Consider the following 12,255-nt stretch of genomic DNA (forward strand, 5'->3'; position numbering starts at 1 on the left):
CCCACTACTGCAATAAGTCTCTTGGGATACCTTGTATATTTGGGTAATTTTCATTTCTGAATTCTTGAAATATGGTATCCAGGCCTTTTTTTTGTCACGGTTTTCATGGATTCCAATAATTCTTAAATTATTTTTCCTTGACTTGCTTTCCAGGTCACTTGTTTTGGGTAGTAGATATCTTATATTACTTCTACTTTTTTTTCAGTCTTTAGATTTTGTTCTACTATTTCTTGTTGTCTTGTAGAGTCAATGATTTCTATTTGTTACATTCTAATTATCAGGAATTCCATTACTTACTATACTGAGCTGTTTATTTTCCTTACCATTCCTTTTTCTAGGACTTTCATTTCATTTAGAATGAATCTTATATCTCTTGCTTCGTTTCTTCTAGGAGTTGCCAAGCTATATACATTTTCTCTGTCTCTGTCTCTGTCTCTCTCTCTCTGTCTCTCTCTCTCTGTCTCTCTCTCTCTCTCTCTCTCTCTCTCTCTCTCCCTCCCTCCCTCCCTCCCTCTCTTCCCTTCTCTCTTCTCTCTCTCCAATATGTGGATAGTATATTTATAGAAATATATTTATATAGATAGTTTTACTAATATTACATATTTATATATATAAATATACTATAAATATATTCATATAGAGATAGGTAGATATAGACATATATGTTTTAAAATCCATGCTTTAAAATATAGGCTTTAAAAATGGAGTTATTGTCATCCTCTGGGTTTCTTTTAGACTTACTTAGATCAATAGAATTTTTAAAAAATTGTGGGTGCCTTCTTCTCTTTACTCATGTTTCCAGCCTTTCTTCTTGAATTGGAACTTTATATCAGGGCTAGGGTCCTCCTATCCTTTCACTCTTGAATAGCATGGTAGAATCAGGTTTTGTCCTGAGCTTTATTATCTGAGATCCTGCCACTGACATTACTTTCCACCGATTTTCATGTTTAGAGTTTTGAAAGGTTGCAAGTGTATCTATATTATCTAAGTGTACAGAATGCTGTGTTCAAGTTCCTCAGGGGTGGTCTCAGGTCAGAGTGCTACAAATGACCCATTCCCACATCACTGTCAGAGAACTATGGGTTTACAACTGCTCTAGGATTTCCATCTTGGAGCATTATGATTTTCCTGTTTTCTGATATATAGGGCTACAGGATCCATGTGTCCTTGGAACGTTTCTGGTCAATGCTGGAAGATTTCTAAGTGGTGTATTTGCCCCAAATTTTCTGGCTGAACCTCTTCTTCCTTAAGTGCCTGTAGGCTTCTGATTGTCCTCTTACGTAGATTTGGACTAGGCCTGTAATTTCTCTTTGGATTTCTTGATCATGATTTGGTTTGGTGATTTAAATATTTTTTTACTGGAATACTTCTGTGAATGGTAAGCTGTTCTGCCCCAGTTCATTCTGCCACCTTAATCAGAAGTCCTCTTGTATATGCATTTCAAAGATTCTACTCAACTGGTATTTTCATTGAAAATGCTGGAAGTCTTTTACTCTGTTAAAGATCAATTTTTTTTATACCTTAGGTTTATATTTATCTTTGCAAAGTTAGTTATTCTTGGTTGCAAGCTTTTCTCTTTTGCCTTATGGAATATTATATTCCATATTGATATTATTGTTGTTCATCTTTCATTTTTTAATAGGAACAATGACATCATTGGTGATTTCTTAACTTCCATGTGAATTGAATTTAAATGAGGCAGAGTTGCACAAAGTCATCAGCCTCACTCTCTCTTCCAGAGTTATAGAGGTCCAGTGGGAGTAAAAAACTCAGGATGACTGGTGATGCAGTGCGCATCCTTTGATGCCTGACCAATCTCTAAGCACTCCACAGTGCTTGCTTCAGCCATCTTAATGGCCATTAGAACAAATTGCTCTTATCTATCTATCCATTGTGCCAGGGGAAGCCTTCACATGATTGGAGTAGATACGCCTCTGTTGTCAAGGTGATATCATGCGTCTCTCCTTAGTGAGCTAGGCTGGCTGACCACCAAGTAATTTAGAGTGGCAACATGGGATAATTTTTGGTTTAATTTTTTTTTTCTGGTAACATGTATTTTTATTCTATTGCTATCTTCTCCTTCCCCCACTGGAAAATAAAAAACAAAAAAAAAAGCAAAATAAATGCCCACATTAGCCATGCAAAAACATCTGGAGGCCATCAACTCTCTGTCAGGAGGTGGATAGTATGTTTCATCATGAGTACTCTGGTTGATTGCTGAATTGATCAAAGTTCTTCAGTCTTTCAAAATTGTTTGTCTTGGTAATATTGTTGCTGCTGTATAAATTATTCTCCTGGTTCTGCTCATTCCACCTTATATGGATTCATACAAGTCTTCCCAATTCCTCTAAAACTATACCTTTTGTCACTTCTTATGGCACAATGATATTCCATCTCATTTCTATAACAATTTGTTCACCATTACCCAATTTATGGACACCCATTTGGTTTCCAGTTCTTTGCTACTACAAAGAATTATTGCATATACTTTAGCACATATGGGTCCTTTTCCTCTTCCTATGATCTCTTTGGGGGTATAGATAGGCCTAATAGTATAGTACTATTGGTATGTCAAAGGCTAGCTACAATTTATTTTATTTTTATTTTTAGTTCAAAATTACCTCCTCCCTATCATTCTCCCACCTATTGATAAGGTAAGAAAAATAAAACTCATTACAAATGTGTAAACATACACAAAATTTTTGCATTAGTCTTCTTCCAAGAAAAAAAAAAGAAATAGAAGAATATGTGCTTCATTATGCACCTGAGTCTATCAGTTCACTTTCTGGAGATGGAAAGCATGTTCCATCAAAAGTCCTTTGGAATTGTGATTGATCAGTGTGTGTGATCAGAGTGACTAAGTCTTTCAGAGTTTATTATCTTTACAATATTACTGTTGTTACTGTATAAATTGTTTTTCTGGTTCTGTTCACTTCACTTTGCATGTTCATACGAGTCTTCCCAGGATTTTCTGAAATTATCCCCTTCATTTTTTCTTAATAGCACGATAGTAGTCCATCACATTCAAATACCATAACTTATTTAACTATTCTCCTATTTCTGGGGAACCCCTCAGTTTCCAATTCTTTGCTACCATAAAAAGAGCTGCTATATATACTTTTGTACATATAGCCCTTTTCCTCTTGCTTTGATCTCATTGGGGTATGGACTTGGTAGTGGTATTACCAGATCAAAGAGTATATGTACAGTTTAATAGCATTTTGGGCATAATTCCAAATTGCTTTCCAGAATGGTTGGACTGGTTTACAGTTCCGACAACAGTGCAGTAGCGCACCTATGTTCCCACATCTGCTCTAGCATGTGTCATTTTCCCTTTTTGTAGCCAAGCTGATGGGTTTGAGGTTGCACATCAGAGTTGTGGGGGTTTTTTTTGTCAATATGCAAGTGCTTTATTTTTTAAATTAACTAATTAAATTATTTTTAGTTTTCAACATTCACTTCCACAAGATTTCGAGTTCTAAATTTTCTTCCCATATCTCCCCCCCCCACCCCATGACAGCATTCATTATGAATACCCCTTCCCCAATCTGCCTTGCCTTCTATCACTCCCTCCCTTCTCTCATCCTCCTCCCCTTCTATTTTCCTATAGGGCAGTATAGATTTCTATACTCCATTGCCTCTATATCTTATTTCTCAGTTGTCATGTAAAAACAATTTTTAATACTTGTTTTTAAAGCTTTGAGTTCCAAATTCTCTCCCTTCTTCCCTCCCCACTCACCCTCATTGAGAAGGCAAGCAATTCAACATAGGTTATACATTTGTAGTCATGCAAAACACTTACATAATAGTCATATTGTGATATACTGTGTTTCCCCTCCATCCTATCCCACCCCATTTATTCTATTCCGTCCTTTGTCACTATCCCTCCTCAAAAGTGTTTGCTTCTGATTACCCCCTCCCCCAGTCTGCCCTTCCTTTTATCATCCCCCCCCATCCCCTTCCACCCTGTTTTCCTATACGGTAAGATAGATTTCTACACCCAGTTGAGTGTGTATGTTATTCCCCCCTTCAGCCAAATCCAAGGAGAGTAAGGTTTACTCATACCCTCTCACCTCCACCCTCTTCCCCTCCACTGTAAAAAGCTTTTTTTTGCCTCTTTTATGTAAGATAATTTACCCCATTCTGACTCTCCCTTTCTCCATCTCCCAGTACAATCGCCTCTCACCCCTTAATTTTAATTTTTAGATATCATCCCTTCATATTCAACTTACCCTATGCCCTCTGTGAATATATATGTATGTATGTATGTATATACATACATGTATATGTATATATATATATATATTTCCTCCAACTATTCTAATACTGAGAAAGGTCTTATGAGTTATAATATCATCTTTTCATGTACAAATGTAAACAGTTCAACTTTAATAAGTCCCTTATGATTTCTCTTTCCTGTTTACTTTTTCATGCTTCTTTTGAGTCTTATATTTGAAAGTCACATTTTCTATTCGGCTCTGGTGTTTTCCTCAAAAATGCTTGAAAGTCCCCTATTTCACTGAATGATCATTTTTTACCTTGAAGGATTATACTCAGTTTGGCTGGGTAGGTGATTCTTGGTTGTAATCCTTTCTTCTGTGACCTCTGGAATATTATATTCCATGCCCTCCAGACCCTTAATGTAGAAGCTGCTAAATCTTGTGTTATCTTGATTGTGTTTCCACAGTACTTGAATTGTTTCTTTCTGGCTGCTTGCAATATTTTCTCCTTGACCTGGGAACTCTGGAATTTGGCTACAATATTCCTAGGAGTTTTCCTTTGGGGATCTCTTTCAGGAGGTGATTGGTGGATTCTTTCAATTTCTATTTTGCCCTCTGGTTCTAGAATATCAGGGCAGTTTTCCTTAATAATTTCTTAAAAGATGATGTCTAGGCTCTTTTTTGGATCATGGCTTTCAGATAGTCCAATAATTTTTAAATTCTCTCTCCTGGATCTATTTTCCAGGTCAGTTGTTTTTCCAATGTGATATTTCACATTCTCTTCTATTTTTTCATTCTTTTTGATTTGTTTTACAATGCCTCAATTTCTCAGTTGTCACTAGTTTCCAATTTCTCCATTCTAATTTTTAAGGAAGTATTTTCTTCAGTAAGCTTTTGGACTTCTTTTTCCATTTGGCCAATTTTTCTTTTTTAGGGCATTCTTCTCCTCATTGGCTTTTTGGACCTCTTTGCCAGTTGGGTTAGGCTATTTTTTAAGATGTTATTTTCTTCAGCATTTTTTGGGTCTCCTTTATCAAGCTGTTGACTCATTTTTCTTGATTTTCTTGCATCACTCTAATTTCTTTTCCCAGTTTTTCCTCTACTTCTCTTACTTGCTTTTCAAAATCCTTTTTGAGCTCTTCCATGGCCTGAGACCAATTCATATTTTTCTTGGAGGGCTTTGGATGTAGGAGCTTTGCCTTTGTTGTCTTCTTGTGGTTGTATGTTTTGATCTTCTTTGTCACCAAAATAAGATTCTATAGTCTGAGTTTTTTTTCCTGCTGTTTGCTCATGTTCCTAGGCAATTACTTGACTTTTAAAGTCTTTGTTAAGGTAGGGGGCAGAGCCAAGATGGTGGAGTGAAAGCAGTGACTTGCTTGAGCTCTCCCCCAAACCCCTCCAAATACCTATAAAAAATGGCTCTAAACAAATTCTAAAGCAGCAGAACCCACAAAAAGACAGAGTGAAACAAATTTCGAGCCCAAGACAACCTGGATGGTTGATTGGGAAGGAATATCACGCTGGGCTGGGAGAGGAGCACACCGTGTTATGGGTGCTCAGGCTGCAGCGAACCTGGAGCAGCCCTCAGAGGACTGAATTTCAGGAGGCTGTGGCAGTTTCCAGACTTCTCAACCCACAAACGCCAAAGACAACTTAGGTCAGTGGGAAAAGTCTGTTTCTGCAGTGCTGAGAGAGAAGTGTGGGGTCCTGAGCTTGCCTCGAGGGCTGCGGCTGCCTCCTGAGCTTTCGGCCCACAGACTGAGGGGCAATCAAGTGGCTGATCAGAGGGGGATTGTAGGGATCTCTTTGCTGGCACTGAGGTAGGATTCTCTTGCTTTGCCCGTGCTTGGATCTGGGACACAGTTCTGGGTGGCGGTCCTGGGGTGAGGAGGAGCGCTGGTGTGTTGGAGCTTGTAGTGGCTGTGGAGAGAAAACCCTCACAGTTCCAAGACAGAAAAGGATGCTTGTGGTCACTCATAGACCAGAGCACAGGACAAGAAAGGAGTAAACACCTCGCCCTTGATCATAGCACCTTGGAAGAATTGAAAATTTACAGGTCCCTAGAAATATCTCTGAAAACAGCTACACAAAACCCCTGAAGCTTGGAACAATACACCCTCCACCCTGGAAACAGACTCCTACCTTGACAAAGAGTTTATAACTCAAGTAATTGGCTGGGATCATGAGCAAACAGCCGCAAAAAGAGTCGGACTATAGTATCTTACTATGGTGACAAAGAAGATCAAAACATACAAGCAGAAGAAGACAATGAAGCCAAAGTTCCTACATCCAAAACCTCCAAGAAAAATATGAATTGGTCCTAGGCCATGGAGGAGCTCAAAAAGGATTTTGAGAAGCGAGTAAGAGAAGTAGAGGAAAAACTGAGAGTGATGCTAAAAGAGACCCAAAAAAATACTGAAGAAAATAACATCTAAAAAAATAGCCTAACCCAAATGGCAAAAGAAGTCCAAAAAGCCAATGAGGAGAAGAATGCCCTAAAAAGAAAAATTGGCCAAATGGAAAAGGAAGTCCAAAAGAATACTGAAGAAAATACTTCCTTAAAAATTAGAATGGAGAAATTGGAAACTAGTGACAACTGAGAAATAAAGGCACTGTAACACTAATCCAAAAGAATGAAAAAATAGGAGAATGTGAAATATCTCATTGGAAAAACAACTGACCTGGAAAATAGATCCAGGAGAGAGAATTTAAAATTATTGGACTATCTGAAAGCCATGATCAAAAAAAAAGAGCCTAGACATCATCTTTCAAGAAATTATTAAGGAAAATTGTCCTGATATTTTAGAACCAGAGGGCAAAATAGAAATTGAAAGAATCCACCAATCACCTCCTGAAAGAGATCCCCCAAAGGAAAACTCCTAGGAATATTGTAGCCAAATTCCAGAGTTCCCAGGTCAAGGAGAAAATATTGCAAGCAGCCAGAAAGAAACAATTCAAGTATTGTGGAAACACAATCAAGATAACACAAGATTTAGCAGCTTCTACATTAAGGGTCTGGAGGGCATGGAGTATGATATTCCAGAGGGCAAAGGAGATACGACTACAACCAAGAATCACCTACTCAGCCAAACTGAGTATAATCCTTCAGGGTAAAAAATGGTCATTCAATGAGATAGGGGGGAAAAAAGTCTTTGTTAAGGTAGAACTCTGGTTCCATTGTGGAGGGTGTACTGTCCCAAGCTTCAGGAGTTTTGTGCACCTGTTTTCAGAGACACTTCTAGGGACCTGTAAGTTTTCAGTTCTTCCAAGGTGATAAGGTCAAAGGAGAGGTATTTACTCTTTTCCTGGCCTGTGATCTGGTCTGTGAGTGACCATAAGCACTCTTTTCTGCCTTGGAACCATGAGGACGATTCTTTTTTCACTGCTACTAATTAATGCAAATTAAAACAGCTCTTTAATATGGCAGAGTAAAAGCAGTGACTTGCTTGAGCTCTCCCCCAAACCCCTCTAAATACCTGTAAAAAATGACTCTAAGCAAATTCTAGAGCAGCAGAACCCGCAAAAAGACAGAGTGAAACAAACTTCCAGGCCAAGACAACCTGGATGGTTGACTTCCACCACACTAGCTTTCCTCCACACCCCAGCACTGCCACCCAGGACTGCAACCCAGATCCAGGCCCAGGCAAAGCAAGAGAATATTGCCTCAGCACCAGGAAAGAGATCTCTGCAATCCCCCCTCTGATTAGCCACTCGATCCCCCTACCATCTGTGGGCCAAGAACTCCAGAAGTAGTGACCTGGGACTGTGCCACAGCTGGGGCCTGACCATGCTTTTCTCTTAGCCAGGTCCAACAGACATTTCCTACCGACCTTCTAAGTTGTCTTTGGCATTTGTGGGTTGAGAAGTCTGGAAACGACCTCAGCTGCCCATGATTCAGTCCCCTGAGGCCTGCTCAGGGTTTGCTGTGGCCTCATCTTTGCCTGCGTGGCCCACACTAAACTGCTGTCCTCTCCCAACTCAGTGCTACAGACCTTTCCCTTCAACCATCCAGGTTGTCTTGGGCTGGACATTTGTTTCACTCTGTCTTTTTGTGGGTTCTGCTGTTCTAGAATTTGTTTAGAGCCATTTTTTACAGGTATTTAGAAGGGTTTAGGGGAGAGAGCTCAAGCAAGTCACTGCTTTTACTCTACCACATTCCAGAGTTGTTTTAATTTGCATTTCTCTAATTATTAGTGCTTTAGAACATTTTTTTAAAAAATATGGCTATTGATTGATTTATGAAAACTAATTATTAGTGATTTAGAACATTTTTTTAAAATGTGGCTATTTATTGATCTATGAAAACTGCCTATTCATATCCTTTGACCATTTATAATTTAGGGAGTGACTCTTTTTCTTATAAATTTGACTCAATTCCCTATATGTTTTAGAAATGAGACCCTTTTCTGAGAAAGTTGCTGCAAAGATTTTTCCCAGTGACCTGCGTTTTCTTCTAATTTTAGCTGTATTTGGCTTTGTTTGTGCAAAAGCTTTTAAATTTTATATAATCAAAATTGTCCATTTTACTTCCCATGAACCTATCTCATGTTTGTTCATGAACTCTTCCCTGAAACATAGATCTGACAGGTTATTTCTTCCATGCTCCACTAATTTACTTATGATATCTCTCCTTATGTCTAAATCATGTATCTATTTTGAACTTATCTTGGTATATTTCTGGTCAGAAAAAGATGCATTTAATATTTCTGCTTTTTTGCATTTGTTTGTGAGGTTTTATGCCCTACATGGTCAATTTTTGTCTAGGTGCCATGCACAGCTGAGAAATTTGTTCCTTTCTTCAGAAATCTATCACATCTAACTTTTGTAAAATTTTGTTCACCTCCCTAACTTTTTTTTTTGGTTAGATTTATCTCAGTCCAAAAGGGGGTAAATTGAGGTCCCCCTCACTATTATAGTTTTACTGTTTCCTCCTGTAAATTATTTTTAATTCTTCCTTCAAGAATTAGTATGCTATGCCATTTTGGCACACATATATTCAGTATTTATATATTAATTCATTGTTTAGGATACTGTTTAACAAAGTGCTTCCCTGTTCATCTCTTTAATTAGGTATGTCTTTGCTTTTGCTTTATCTGAGATCATGATTTCTACTGTTGCCTTTTTTACTTCAGTTGAAGCATAATAGATTCTGCCCCAGTCCTTTAACACTATGTATATCTTTCTTTTTCAAGTGTTTCCTGAATGTATTGTTGGATTCCGATTTCTAATCCATTCTGCTATTCTCTTCCATTTTATGAATAAATTCATCTCGTTAATATTCAGTTGTGATTGCTGTGTATTTCTCTTTATTCTATTCTCTTCTCCCTTTTTCTCCATCTCCTCCTCAAGCATCTATTTTGCTTTGGACCATTGCCCTCCTCAATCTACCCCCCTCACTCTTACTGCCCTCTCCTACTTTCTTTTAACCCCATTCTAACCTGCTTCCCTGTTGGGTAAGATAAATTTCTCTGCCCAATTGTGTGTATATTCTCTCATCTTCGAACCAGTTCAAATGAGAATGAGGTTCAAGTGTTTCCCACTCCCATTTAGCCCCATTCTCCTCTGCATTGTATAAACTCTTCCTTGCATGTCCCCCCATTTATAAGTGAAATAATTTTCCCCATTCTTCTCCCCTGCTCCCTTTCCCAGCCCCTTTCTCACCTTTCTCTTCTTTTGAGTTCATCTCAACATAATGGAATCTCACACAGGCCCTCTGTCTTAATAAGCTCTAAGACCCCTGTTGATGATAAAGTTCTAAGCAGTTGCATTCATCATTTTCCCCTATAAGAATGTAAACTGCCTAACCTTGTTTAGTCCCTTATGATTTCTTACTCATGTTCACCTTTTTATGTTTCTCTTGAGGCTTGTATTTGATTGTTCAATTTGATTAAGTGTCCATTCACAACCCACCATAGGATTATACTGTTTTGCTGAGCAGTTTATTCTTGGTTGTAATCTTAGTTCCTTTGCTTTCTGGAGTATCATTCCAAGTCTTCCATTCCTTTATATTGTTAGTTGCTAAATTTTGTGTGGTCCTGACTGTGGTTCCATGGTGCTTGCTTGTTGTGGAGGAGCCAAGCCAAAAATGTTACCTTTACTCTGTCATCTTGACTTCATCTCTAATTTAGTAACTTTTTTTTTTTAAGCAGTTACAAATCGCTTCCCAGAATGGCCAGGCCAATTCACAACTCTATCAATAGTATATTAATGTTATCTTTTCCTGTAGTCCCTCAAACATTTATATTACTTATTTTGGTCAACTTTGCCACTTTGAGGAGTATGAGGTGGAACTTCAAAGTGAATTAAATTTGCATTTCTCTAATTATTAGTGATTTGGAGAATTTTGCATACAGGTATTGATAGCTTAGATTTCTTCCTTTGAAAATTGCCTGTTCACATCTTTTGACCATGTATCAGTTAGGGAATGGCTCTTATTCTTATAAATTTGAATTTGTTTCTTATATATCTTAAATATGTGAAGACTCAGTGAGATGTTTGTAAAGTGCATACTACAATGTCTGGCACATAGTAAGTGCTTAATGTTTATTACCTTCCATATAAAGGAAAAACTTGCTACAAGATTTTCCCCCAGTAACCTATTTTTTTTTCTAATTTTAACTGCATTCAACTAACACCTTGCTTTTTTTAACCTAATTTTTTTTCAGTTGATGAAATTCGTCTTTTCTCCCTCTCTCCTCCCTTATTGAAAAAGAAAAGAAAAACAAAACCCTTGTAACAAATATGCATCAAGCAAAACAAATTGCTATATTGGCCATATCCAAAAAAATGTCTCAATTGCACACTGAGTCCATCACTGTCAGGAGGTAAGTAGCATTTTTCATCATGAGTCCTCTGTAATCGTAATGTTATCTCATGGTAACATGCACTGCTCAGTTTTCTGCCCCCTCTTTATAAAGAGGATGGTTAGAGAAGTGTGCTCAGCAGCAGTGCTCTAGGTTTGATACAATCTGCTTCTGCTTCCTTTCCTCCTTTTCTCTTCCCCAGAGCCCAGTCACAGCTTTCTATCCCTTCTTTCCTGTTTAACCTCAAACTTCCATTGTTAGTTTGTTTTGCTTTTTAGGATTAATCTCTCTCTTCATCTACCTTCCCTCTTATTCTCACCCTTTCTCTTCTCCCCTTGCCTGTTTACCTGTTGAGTGAAATGTGTTTCTGCATCAAACTGTGTATATGTAATCTTCCCTCCTTTGACCCAGTCAGGTGAAAGTGAAGTTCATTACTCACTCTCTCCATTCCTTGTTTGTATAGTCTTTTACTTGTGCATCTAAGTTACATAATTTTCCTCAAATTTCATTTTCACCCTCCCCAACCCTTCCCCACCCCCTCAGCCTCTTTTCTTTTTTCTAAGGTCATCAAAATATGACAAAACTGCTCCTAGGCTCTCTGTCTTATGCGATGCCCTCACTGACGCCCTAATTATGGTAGGGAACTAAAGAGACAAATCTGTGATCTATGATTCTTCATTTATATTTACCTCTTGCCTCTTATGTTTACATTTCAAAATTCCTTTGCAGCTCTGGTCTTCTCATCAGTAATGCTTGTAAGGCCTATATTTTGTGAAAGGTTCATTTTCCCCCTATACAATTATATTCATTTTTGTTAGGTACATTATACGTATTGTAAATCTGTATTTTTTCCCCTTCTGAACACTGTATTTCAAGCTCTTCTCCCTTTTAGGGAAGTAGCTGCTAAATCTCTTGAATGTTTTACTTATTTTCCCAGCTTTTTATAGTAGAGTGCCAGCAGATAGTGTTAAATATATTGATATTAATTCAACAAGCACTTATTAAGTGCCTGTGTGTTAGGCATTAAGAGTTATAAAGACAAACGAAACAGTCCCTGCCCTCAATAAGTGCATAGTTGACTAGGATATAATTGTAGAACAAATGCTGCTTTTCTTCCCACAGCTATGGTTCCTCTCAATGAAGCCTTTTTTTTTTTAACCTTGCAACCCTCCGCTGTGCTAGAAGTCATGGACAGAACTTATAGGTATAAAATCCACGAAATTAGTAACTAT

Source organism: Phascolarctos cinereus, unplaced genomic scaffold, assembly GCF_003287225.1.
Source record: "Phascolarctos cinereus isolate Bilbo 61053 unplaced genomic scaffold, phaCin_HiC Scaffold_726;HRSCAF=1367, whole genome shotgun sequence".
NCBI classification, from domain to species: domain Eukaryota; kingdom Metazoa; phylum Chordata; class Mammalia; order Diprotodontia; family Phascolarctidae; genus Phascolarctos; species Phascolarctos cinereus.